Genomic DNA, 12,199 nt, shown 5'->3' with positions numbered 1-12,199 from the left:
AGTTTTTCTGTTGTGCCGGGTGGCGAACAGGTCTACGACTCCGGTCGCCCCCACAGGTTGAAGAGCCTTTCCGCCACGTCTTGGTGTAGAGACCATTCGGTCCCTATCACCTGATCCCGACGGCTGAGCTTGTCTGCTACTACATTCCTCTTGCCTGGAATGTAGCGTGCTGACAGCTCTATCGAAGTGAGACCGTGGCCCACTCGTGCCACTGCACCGTCAACTGATGGAGCGGAAGAGACACTAGCCCCCCCTGCTTGTTGACATATGCCACTACTGTGGTGTTGTCGCACATCACACCACTGAGTGTCCCACCAAGCGTCCTGAAACTCTTGGAGAGCGTTGAACGCCGCCTTGAGTTCCAGGACATTGATGTGAAGGTGCTTCTCGTGATGGTCCCACACACCTGCAGTCAGCAACTCCTCCAGGTGTGCGCCCCATCCCTCGGTCGATGCGTCTGAGAACAGAAGCATCTCAGGGGGGGGATGCGTATGGGCACTCCTCTTAAGAGGTTCTTGTCGTCGAGCCACCATGGCTAGGTCCTGCCTCACCTTGTCCGTGAGAGCCACGGGAAAGTAAGGAGGATCCTTGGCCTGAGATCAACTCTCCCTTAGTCTCCACTGGAGAGACCGCAGGTGAAGACGCCCGTGAGGGACTAACTTCTCGAGTGACGACAGATGGCCGATCACGGACTTGCCATTGCTGTGCTGGCCTGTTCCTGCCGAGACAGGAACGGCCGGCTCTGCCTCCCTGAATTTGCTGATACGCAAGTCTGCGGGAACGACTTGCCCTGCTACCGTATCTATCAGCATACCCAGGTACTCCATCTTCTGCTTGGGTTCGAGGTCGGACTTCTCGTAGTTTATCACGATCCCCAGATCGCGACAAAAACTTGAGGAGTCGATCTCTGTCCTGTAGCAACATAAACCTCGCAGAGCGGGAGCTCGCCAGGACTAGCCAATCGTCGAGATACCTCAGAAGACGTAGTCCCGTTCGAATGGGCCCAAGCCGACACCAAGAGTGAACACTCGCGTGAACACCTGTGGGGCGGTTGAGAGACCGAAACAAAGTGCCCTGAATTGGTACACCGTCCCGTCGAAGATGAAGCGGAAGAGGTACTTTCTGGAGGACTGATGGATGGGTATTTGAAAATACGCGTCCTTCAGGTCCACTGAAAGCATGAAATCGTTCCCCCTGATCGAGTCGAGCACTGAGCGTGCCGACTCCATCGTGAACCGCGTCGTGCGAACGAAGCAGGTTCAGGGGAGAGAGGTCTATCACCGGACGCCAGCCCCCCGATGCCTTCTCCACTAGGAAGAGGCGGCTGTTAAAAGCCCGGTGACTGGTCCTCCACGATTTCTACAGCTCGTTTCGCCAGCATGGTCTTGATCTCCTGTCGAAGAGCGTTGTCCTTTGCTGATCCCCGGACATAGGTCTGGTAGATGGACCGGTTTGGAGATGAGGGGGGGCCGAGACTCGAAGGGTTAGTAGATATCCCTCCCGAAGGACGTCTACTATCCAGTTCTCGGCGCCGTAGCGCTGCCAAGTCGCCCAATGGCTCGCTAGGCACCCCCCACTTCCGGCAGCAGGTGAGGGGGAACGCCGTCCCTAGCGTTTCCCTCCTCGTTTCGACTTCTTTCCAGCACCTCCTCGGGGAAAGGAGGGCTGGGAGGAGGGCCTGGTTTGCGGCCTCCTCTAGCAGAAGTTGAAAACAGCTGGAGTCTTCACACGGGGTTTGGACGGTGCAAACCGTCTTCGCCGCCGTGGAAGCGCTAGCCAAGCTCTTTGGTTTGGCCGCAGTTACTCGAGATTGCCCAGAAACCTTCGAGACTGCCTGGTGGACTAAGCGGTCACTCGTCAGTGCGCCGCCGTTCCACCGCAGCGTCCACCATCTCTCCAGGAAAGAGAGCTGGGGAAACTCCTAAGAGGTCCATTTCGTAGCCCGACGTGCCGCCTCACGCCCGGCCCCCTTGGTCACTCGGGTAAGGACTGCGTCCCTACGTCGAAGAACCAAGTTGGCCCACAGGTTAGCAGTCTGATGGGCGAGGTAAGAGATTGCTCTTCCTCCAGACTGGCACAGTCTCCTGAAAGAAGCGTCGTCTTCGAGAGCAGAACTCCCAGAGTCGGCCGCTACTTTGGATATTGTGAGGGACCACAAATCCAACCAGGAAACAAACTGCCTGGAATGCTGCCATAGCGGTAGATTCCAGGGCAAGTGCCTCCTGCTGCGAGAACCATAGGTTCTCCGACAGGAGCTGCTGCAGGGACACACCTGGAGTCAGCCTCGCTAACTCCGGGTTAACCTGTTTCGGCAGTATCGGGTCTTCCGAAGGCACGTAAAATCGCCTCTGTCGCTGTAGAGGAGGAGGAAGCAGCTTAGAGGACCGTCCGGATTTTAGCGAGTCCTCCCGTCCTGAGACGAGATTCTCCACCTGATCCAGGACTGAGTCCGCAAGCTCTGATCGTGGCAACCCCACCATCATTTTGGGCTCCCTCTTGGGACCCCAAAATGATTCGAGCCGGGACGTGGGCTCTGCTGGTGGTAGCGACGATCCTTCCGCAAGGCCATTATGCAGACGCATCAGCTTAATGACCTCTGCGAAGTTCCTCTGTATCTCAGGCGTTACAAGCGTCTTTGTGGAGTAGGACCGTCCAGTCCCTCCAGCAAGAGCATATCCCTCGATACTCCTCCTTCAGAAGGAGGAACAGCGACAGACCCCTGACGGTCGCCTCCAACTACTTGCGCGTACGTTCTGGTCGGTCCTAAGACCGTGCCTGAGCCGTACGGCGTCATAGCAATGGGTCACGAGCGGCGCACCTCTCGTGATCGCTCCTCGGTACCTCGCTCCTCCCGGTATAGCCCGAGGAGGTTGAAGGTACGGGAGAGGCAGACCTGACGCTCCCCCCTCGCTCGCTGGCAGGACCAGCGTGCGTGGAGGGCTGCTGCTGATCGTCAAACAAGCCCGCGGTGACGGTCGAGCAGCAGGCCTAGCCTTGCCGCTCGCCTGGGGCGATTGGCTCGGCTGAGAACGTCGAGACCAATCTCTAGCGTCAGGCGAGCTGCCGTCTGGTCACCGTCTCCGCCCGGTCCCATCGGGAGCGCGGCGGAGTGACCCTGCTAGGCTCTCTGTCGCGTCGAGACCGGCCAGCGTCCTCTCGGCGCGTCAAACCGCTGGTACCAGCCGTGGCTGGTACCGGCGGCCGTGGGGACCCCTCCTTCCTCGCCTCAAACCCGTGCCGTGTCAGCGACCGTCACGTCAGCCCGAGCAGCCAGTTGATCGCTGCGAGAGCGTCCCACTGGCCTGGCGAGAGTCCGTGTGCACGACTCTCGCCAGTCTTCTGCTCCGCGCCGCTGTCTTGACGGTCGAGCGAGCTCGGGCGTCAAAACTTTGGCTGGACGGTCCTCTTTGGAAGAGCGTCCACTCGGTGCTTCTCGCGAACGAGAAGCGGCCGAGACGGAACCTGGTTTAGGCGCAGAACCGCTAGCACCAGGTAGGACGCACCAGCCGAGGCTGGTGCACCTCTGGTCCCCGTCGACTTCTTCTTTGCAGAAGAAGCGACGGGCCCCGTTCCCGAAGGAACAGGAGGACCAGCAGAAGAGCTCCCCAGCTCGCCTGTGCGAGCCGGGCCCTTAGAAGATCCCGAAGGAGTCTCTTAGGGGGGGAGGAGGCACCCTTCTTCTTCTTCGGCTGTTTAGCCTTAGAAGTCGAAGGGGAAGGAGAGGCAGCAGACGACGAAGAAGACGATGAAGACGACGACGACACCTTCTTCCTCCTCCTTCTTCCTCTTCTTCTTCGCCAGCTCCGCAGAACAGACGTCAGGTCTTCCATCCAGGAGGGAGCCGGGGCAGTTGCCGAAGCAACAGGGCCCGACGAATGCACCTGTCCGGAAAGACCTGAGACTGTGACAGCACCACCAGCAGCAGGAACAACAGGAACAGGTCCGGGAACAGCAGGAACGGCAGGAACATCTGAAAGAGAATGTGCAGGCCGATCTGAAAGGGAAAAAGTAGCTGGAACGGCAACAGGTACGGCAGGCACGGCAGGTACCACGGGAGAGCCAGGCGTCCTGTCGGCAGTCACCGTCATCCGTGGCACTGGCGGCAGGTCCAGGGGGGTACTCTTTGGGCAGCGGAAGTCCGGGGTCGGCAAAGGAAAAAATCCAGGTGGTGGTGGCACCGTCCTCTTTGGCACGGCAGCAATGGGTTTTTGTACAGCCACCGTGGGTGTCACCGACATTATATGGGGCGTATATACCAGATGCGGTGGCATCTCATATGCTGGTGTCGTTACTGTGGTAGTAGTAGTGGTCACCGCACCATGAGTGACCACCGCCGACCCCGCCAACCGCGACTGAAGCAACCCCTGGATGCTGGGCACTCCCTGCAGTCCCAGCGACTCCCACACCTGTCCCAAGTCGTCCTTCGCTGATGGCACACCTGCGGAAGCAACAGTCGGGTTAGTTGGAGGGGCTTCCTCACGCCCTGGGGTGGGGGAGAAACACCCCCCCCAGAATGCGGACGGAAGACCCCGAGTACAGCTGTACGTCCGGGTAGCGGGCGCCCTCATCCACACTCGACGGATCGAGAGAGGAAAAAAGGACTCCGCTACCCCCCCCCGCAGGGGAAGGCGCAAAACGTGGGGGCTGGCCGGGGGGCAGGAAAGAGGACGAAGTGTCCGTTACCAAAGGAGTCACTGGACTTTCCGATGACTTCTTGGGCGGCCTAAGTCTCTCCTCCCTGCGTACAGCACCCACTGCGCCTCGGACCAATTCATACATGTGACACAAGGTTCGTTGCGGGAGCACTCTCGCCCCCGACAACGAGTACAAACCTCGTGGGGGTCCACGTCAACAAATGACCTGAAACCTCCACATCTAACGCCCCCTCCAGCCGGGACACACTCTACGGGCGACTGGAGGGCGCGGCGATATCTCCATTTCTTCCAATTCACTCATTGCAAGATCAATAAGAATTGTAAAAGTACTTACAGTCACTCCTGATTATACAGAAAGAGAGGCAAATACTCAAACTCAAAGCAAACGACAAAGCGGGCAGAGCGATGGCGAACACGTCCTTCCCACACACGGCCGAAAGCAAAAGTGATTTGTTTACCTCCCAGTCGCGCGGCGCGCGACGATCGGACAAGCAGTTAACTACCGTTCTCCCCTTGTTCGAAGCTTACGACCGTTCCAGCTGCCGCTAGCTACTTCCTATTGTTAAAGGACCGAGGGTTTGTATTACGTATCGGAACAAATTTGAATTTCTGTCGGGACGACAGAGTCTATAGCTAAGTATATATCTGGCAGGGAAGTTGAATGTACAAAATGATGCAATCAAAATAATATATGAAAATGAAAAAGAATACTGCACTTGCAATTTCACTTTCATACAAAATAAAATGGGAAGGATCAATTCCCGGGTAAGAGCGGAAACATTAATCCAAAATGAGTATTGATGCAATCAAAAATAATATATGAAAATGAAAAAGAATACTGCACTTGCGATTCCACTTTCACACAAAAATAAAGTGCTCGTTCCGAGCGCATTCGTGCCCTCGGCACCGAGCGCACAGGGCAAAAATATAAATGAAAAAGAGTACTTACTTACAATTTTCACTCACACATTTCCACCCAAAATACACGGCTCGGCGCGAGCGCGTTCCCGCCCTCGGCACCGAGCACACAATATACGAGGATCAATCTGGGAAACTTTTGAATTTCCCGCACTTACGCCCTTCAGTCCCTGCCGTCGTCGGTACAGGAGGGCGTAGGGAACTCATGATCCAAAACAAATCACTTCAATATAATTGAATAATAAAGAAAATTGAATAATTGTACTTACAATTTTCAGTTACACAATGTAAACAGAAAAAGAAACACAATTATACGAAAAGCAAACGACGAAAAAGCGGGCAGAGAGCGAAGATAAACACGTCTATCCACCAGCGGGCCAAAAGCAAAAGTGATTCTTCACCTCCCAGTCGCGCGGCGCGCGCACTGTCGGACAAGCAGTTAACTACCGAACTCCCTTGTTCGAAAGCTTACGACCATCCAGCTGCCGCTAGTTACCTTCCTATTGTAAAAGGACCGAAAGGTTTGTATTCCGTGTTGGAACAATATAACAATTACATGAATAGCTGATAACAATCTGCATGATTAACTAGTAGACTGTTCTGCAAGAAAGTTGAGTATAGCAATTCATTTACAATTGGTACGAAAGTCAAAATGTCGTGACGTCATAATACAGGTCTTAAAAAAACGTTCTAATTCCAAAAAATAATTACTTAAATTTGAGTCAGATATCGAGTTACTTTTCAATAACGAATATTTTTAAATTAATCATCAGAAATATGTAAAATATTAATGTTTTACTATTTATTTAAATAATTATCTAGTGCACGCTTCATCGTTTTCTTCTACCAAAACCATAGTTTCCTTAAAAACGTTGTGGCAAGGTACCGTTTTCCGATTGTTGTGGTGAAAGTGCCCCAGCATCTACGGGTACAAGTGGTGTGTGGATTTATCACAGGAAATGGGAAGTTTGTTGACACAAGCGACTCCACAAACATCGAGATGGCGTCAATCTTCTAAATAATTCGAGTTGTAAGCAAAAATGTTGAGCGCGTTTTAGCGAGATTTGCAGTACGTTTGAGACCGTTTTCACTACCCTCTGTTTAAATCGTTAAAATTGGCCTTAATTTCTAACTTTGGAGAAAATACTTACTTCAAAAGGAGAGTAGAGGTCTTTAGCTCGTTTCTCACCAACAACAAGTCGCGACTGATGCCCATCTCCGATTGTCAGGACGCGTTATAATGTACTTTTTTTGGGATTGTACACACTGATCGAACATGGTCCACCCTGGACCCTACGGGTTATTTACCCTACATCGAAAGGAGAGTAGAGGTCTTTAGCTCCTTCTCTCACCAACAACAACTCGTGACTGATGACCATCTTCGGTGTCAGGACGCGTTAAAAGTACTTTTTCGGAGGGTGGCCAGCCGTGATAGTCGGTGAGTTGGGCCAGTCCACGAGGTGTTTTACCCTAGGTATACTAGATATACTAGGTAGCTACCTAGCTAGGTAGGAACCCAAATCCTAGGCTAGGCATCTTTGCAGCATTTGCCGTTGAGGAAGTTACGAATTCTGCTTAAAATTTATTTTAAAAAATGACTAAACTTGATAAAATCGATGCCCCGTTCGAAAAATGTCACTTGGGGGAGGAGGCAGGGGCAGCACTACTAGTAGTGACAGGTCAATCTAGCCTAGTAGCTACACTGGCGGCCGCGGGAGGAGGCCGCTAGACACCGATGGACTCACCTGGCCTTCCTTCTGGCCGTAATTGGCATTAAAAATGAATAGATTCAACAGCTTGGGCTCCGAGATATTTTCCTCTGACATGATAAGCAACAAACGCTGAAAAACACATAAGAAACATATGTGACAGATGGGCAACAACGCCTGTCTCAAAACACTGGCGGACTTGTTCGATTCCTTTCGTTTCGGTCATGATGTCGTCTGTCTCTTTCAATTCAGGACATCAATATTTGCTGGGAGCTGCTAATACTTTTTAATTATTTACATAAATAAATTTTTGATGGCAATGATCGCATTAACATTGACATTATCAATTTTATTTGCATAATGAAGGAATACGAAGTCGTTTTGATACATACGGACACAATTCAGCTGTTTTTCTCGCATTTGTCCATAAACGAACAATAATATTGTCAAAACGCATCGTAGAAAAATCCAAGTTTTTTTCTTTGAAACAATTTCGTCTCTTTTCACTCAAACAGAATTCCAAAATAAAGCCGTGAGACAAAAGCTTAATGAAATTCGTTTAATTAACCTGTGGGTTTATTTGGCCATATGCCAGCACGGGCTCTTGCAACTGGTCAAGCACAAAATTAACACTCCTCATACAACATTTACTCTGGGCTGATGTTTACTTTAGTTTGATAAACTTAGGAAATGTATATGGTATGATATCATTACCGATATCAAAAGTTAAGAACCTTCAGCGTTTCTTATTGAATGAGGTGGCGATGAAAATATCCCTCAGCAAAAATTTTCCAGGTTCCAACTAAAACAGGTTTGGTAAAAATTTTTGAAACTAATGGCTATTTCAGCCGCGATTATTTTGTATACAAGTTTCTCTATTCTATTTATTAATGACTTTTCTTCTGCAAAACGCCAAATGGGGAATTCGTGTAAAAAAACGTGGTATTTGTCATATTGAATATAGACCTATTATACAAAATGCCGTACAATTGGATCTTAAGGCTAAGTGACAAAGGATACTAAATGGCTCGTTCTGGGTTCCTCTTCCTCAGGGCTTCTACTCCTCTCTCTTTCTCTCTCTCCCCCCCCCCCCCCACCCCCCCCCCCTCTTTTCTTCTCGCAACGTTTCGTCCTTAAACCCAGAAGGACATCGTCTGGCAGGTGTTGTGGGACTGAAATTCTTGCATTGTTGTTGTTTATGATTAGGCCAGCCTTGTGCTGGCAGGGGCTCTTGCTCCTGGAGCAGCCTGTAACTGAATAATCTGTAAAAATATGAAAAAAAAGTGCTTTGGGTGGTTAGCTGTAGAAATAAAAGAGGGTGACAACTGACAGGCAAGATTGCAACCCCTTTGAACCTTATGGTAACCATCAGTAGGAGAGAAATATTTATAGTAGTGAGACTCTGCCTAGGAGGAGGAGAGGGCTGAGTAGGAAAATGAAGCGAGTTTTTGTTTGAGGAAAAGATGGCCTTAAAAAAAAGAAAAAAACTATCGACTCCTAGGAACACTATGTATATGTGTGTGTAGTATCGAAATATATGGCTATTTATATCAAACAGAGAAATAAGAAAAATATAGAAAAATTTATATATGTAATAGAATTACGTACAAAAATGGAAATGCATCTTATTTCCATTATAAAAAAATATCGTTATGCTCTGTATAATAAGTCAGGGAGGAAATCTCAAAATTATCGTGTCCACTCAGGATGTGTTGCAAATACTGAATCATCATTTTTCTTATAAAAACAGGTGCCTCATCAGTTCGCTGAGTCTACGTGACCAAACTCCCATTATGGAGGAGTTATGGAGTTCCATTAGACAATGTCTGTGTGTGTGTGTGTGTGTGTGTGTGAGAGAGAGAGAGGCGAGAGAGAGAGAGAGAGAGATTATTTATTTATTTAATAAATTTATTACGCCCAAAGACGTCAAACAAAGTTACATATTAGCAGTTTACATATTAGCAGTACATACATTACATCAGAAATCAACAGAAAAAAAAAAAATTAAAAAATTAAAAAAAATTACAGCATTGAATCATCGGTAAATCAGTTACAAAATAACATATATGAGATCGTATTCTATTATCACAACAACTACAACAGACAGTTTTAGCAGCCACCAAAAACGTGAGGAGACGAGTCAAAATTATGTCTAGGTGGTCATCTTTGAGTAAATATTGGCAGGTTTGAAGTAAATTTTGTCCTTGAGGTAACAGATTCCTGACAGTGGGGCAATGAAGGCAGTAGTGTTCAAGGTTATTGGCATTAGCAAGGTTACACAGTTTACATGAGGTGTAGTGTGGTATATCTAGTGTCTGTCCAACCTGCCACACAGGACGATATCCCAACCTTATCCTGCACTTACAACATTATGCCTACGCACCATGAGTCACGTCGCCGGTACTTGTGAAGGCTCTGCAAAAGTTATCATGATGTTGTATGGAAACACTAGTGCCCCTCTCTGCATCCCTACGCTGTACTGTACAGGCAAAAGCGGCTGAATATATTCTATGTTTAAGACAGCGAAGTGAAGGCTCAACATTTCTGTCATCAAGGTCCAGCGTGCAGGCAGCTTTAGCAAGACTGTCCACCATGTCATTCCCAGCAAGCCCAATATGGGAGGGCATCCACATGAAAGACAAGACAAGCGAGGCATTGTAAGCAGCAACGAGTTGACACAATATGTCTCGCACAACACGGCCACAGCTGGGCCTAGAAGATGTCAGTGCCTGGAGTGCAGATTGGAGTCACAGATCACCACCAATCATTTCACATTTCTTCTAACAAGTAGGGTTACTGCATCCCATATACCTTGAAGTTCGCAATAGTGGAACTGGATGAGTTTGGCAACTACGACCATGCCACCCACCCTCAGGAGATTCTAAAGTGGGGGAGAACATAGCACATGCTGCACTTCCATCTGCCTGTACTGAGCCGTCAACGTAGATGTGGTGTCCTGCAGGAACTGAACTTGACACTTTTGGATATTGTTTCCAAAACCAGCTGCTTCTGTAGACTGGTTATGGGCATCTTTAGAGGTTGGTGTGAAAGTGACAGCAGGAATAGGAACCTGCCATGGTGGCAAATCTTGGATGACTGCTTGCTCAGGTACACCGATATCAAGGTGTCGAAGATTTTCACATACTGCCCTAACTAGGTTATGGCCCCCTGGCCGGAGTTGAGGTCTTGGTGCATCTTCGTCAAGTGATGCTCTGAGGACAGCAGAGAAGTTTGGAGTAAATTGTGGAGAATGTAGACATTTAACAGAAAACAAAGTTACATTGGCATAAATTCTCTCTATTAATGGAGGTAACATGAGTTCGGTCTGCATGTTGACTATCCGAGTGGAAGGAGGGCATCCTAGGATAACCTCATTACTCTATTTTTGGAACAGTTCTAGAGGTTGTAACGCCTGTCTGGGTAATTGAATTAGAGCAGGAGATAAATAGTCAACAACTGACCTTAGGAAGAGGATATAGAGGGTTTTAGCCACGGGGATAGATATACCTGTGGCCCTGGTGGCAAGCCACTTGATGGGAGTAAAGCGAGGCTCCAGTCGATCAAGAAGGTTTTTCACCATGGGGTGGATTCGTTGTCGTTGCAGGTATAGCAGGGGTGATCCTGAACTGGTGCACCTAGATATGTATACTGTGTGCAGTGAGGTATGGATATTCCCACCCATAATGAACTCTGGCAGGTCTCGGAGATCCGGGCAGAGAAGATTCTGCTTTTTTTCTGGGGAGAGTATGAGGCCACTGGAGGTTACAGGACTGTAGAAGTCTGAGGACACGTGAAGGTCTCGAGGGGGTAGTGGAGTGGATGCAGACATCATCAGCATAGCAGGTACAGTGATTCCAGGGATAGCAGGGAGGAGAGACAGTACACGGTGCATAAGTATATTAAAAAGAAATGGGCTCAATACACCGCCCTGAGGTGTGCCAAGCTCAAAATTTCATAGGAGCTACATGCACCTTTAAAAAAAACACGTGATTTTCTGTTACTGAGATAACCGTTTATCCACTTCAGAAGGTTTCCTCTGATACCAAAGTCGACAAGCTGATCAAGAATGATATCCCTGTTGGCTATATCAAAAGCACTTTTGAGGTCAAGGAAGGCAACTACACTGTGGAGGACAATCGGGAGTAGAGTTCAGCTAAACAGTGATGAGTACTCCTCTGAGGAGAAAGCCATACAAATGGGAGAAAGTTTTTCTTGCAACCGGTACATTAGCCTGGTAGTAATATACGCTCAAACACTTTACTAAAACATGAGGTGAGGGAGATAGGTCCGATATTTATCAGTTCCAGGCTTTGGGATAGGAATAATTGTGCTAATGGTCCAGCCAGCAGGTACATATCCATGTTGGTAGCAAAGATTATACAATTGTAGAAGAGGATTTCCAGGAACTTCTGGAGGAGACGAAGCACTTGATAAGTAAGGCGGCATCATCCCCAGGAGACAGAATTTTTTTTTTCCCATAACAGCACGTCGCAGCTCATCCTCGGTGATCAGCTCTTTGTCCTCCTTGTCTGATTCCAACAATGCAGCCATCAGACGAAGGTTGCGTAAATTGCTCTGGGAAGAAAGTGCTTCTTGGATTTGTACAGGGAGATTTACTGGACTGTGACTGGGTTGACAAGTAGTGATGAGATCCTGGGCATATGCTTGTGGACTGTGATGAAGTGCACATGTGGGTTTTTTTCTTTTTTTGACAGTCCTTTTGATGAGATGCCACATGGTCCCAACGCTAGTCTGGTGGTTAATTAGGTCAGTGTATTTATACCATGACTCAGTGTAGACACACTTCTGGGGAGCAACTAAATCATCCCTCGCTGCTGATACTGAAGTAGATGATTAGGTGTCGGTTGTGTCTGAAAGGCAAGGCCAGCATCAGCTGCAACTCTTTCTGCTTGCATA

General features: G+C 48.9%; 1 long non-coding RNA gene across 1 annotated transcript in view; it reads right to left on the bottom strand.

The window, feature by feature from the left end:
- Positions 1–7,508, bottom strand: part of LOC135213196 (uncharacterized) — a 93,954-nt gene extending 86,446 nt beyond the window's left edge. Inside the window, exon 1 of the long non-coding RNA XR_010314093.1 lies at positions 7,319–7,508. This is a non-coding gene — a long non-coding RNA (uncharacterized LOC135213196). The remainder of the gene's footprint in view (positions 1–7,318) is intronic.
- Between the last annotated feature and the right edge of the window lie 4,691 nt (positions 7,509–12,199).

The sequence above is a fragment of the Macrobrachium nipponense genome, chromosome 42, assembly GCF_015104395.2.
Source record: "Macrobrachium nipponense isolate FS-2020 chromosome 42, ASM1510439v2, whole genome shotgun sequence".
Classification (NCBI taxonomy): Eukaryota; Metazoa; Arthropoda; class Malacostraca; order Decapoda; family Palaemonidae; genus Macrobrachium; species Macrobrachium nipponense.
Note: the sequence above shows the minus strand (reverse complement) of the source record. Positions and strands in the feature narration are given on the sequence as shown.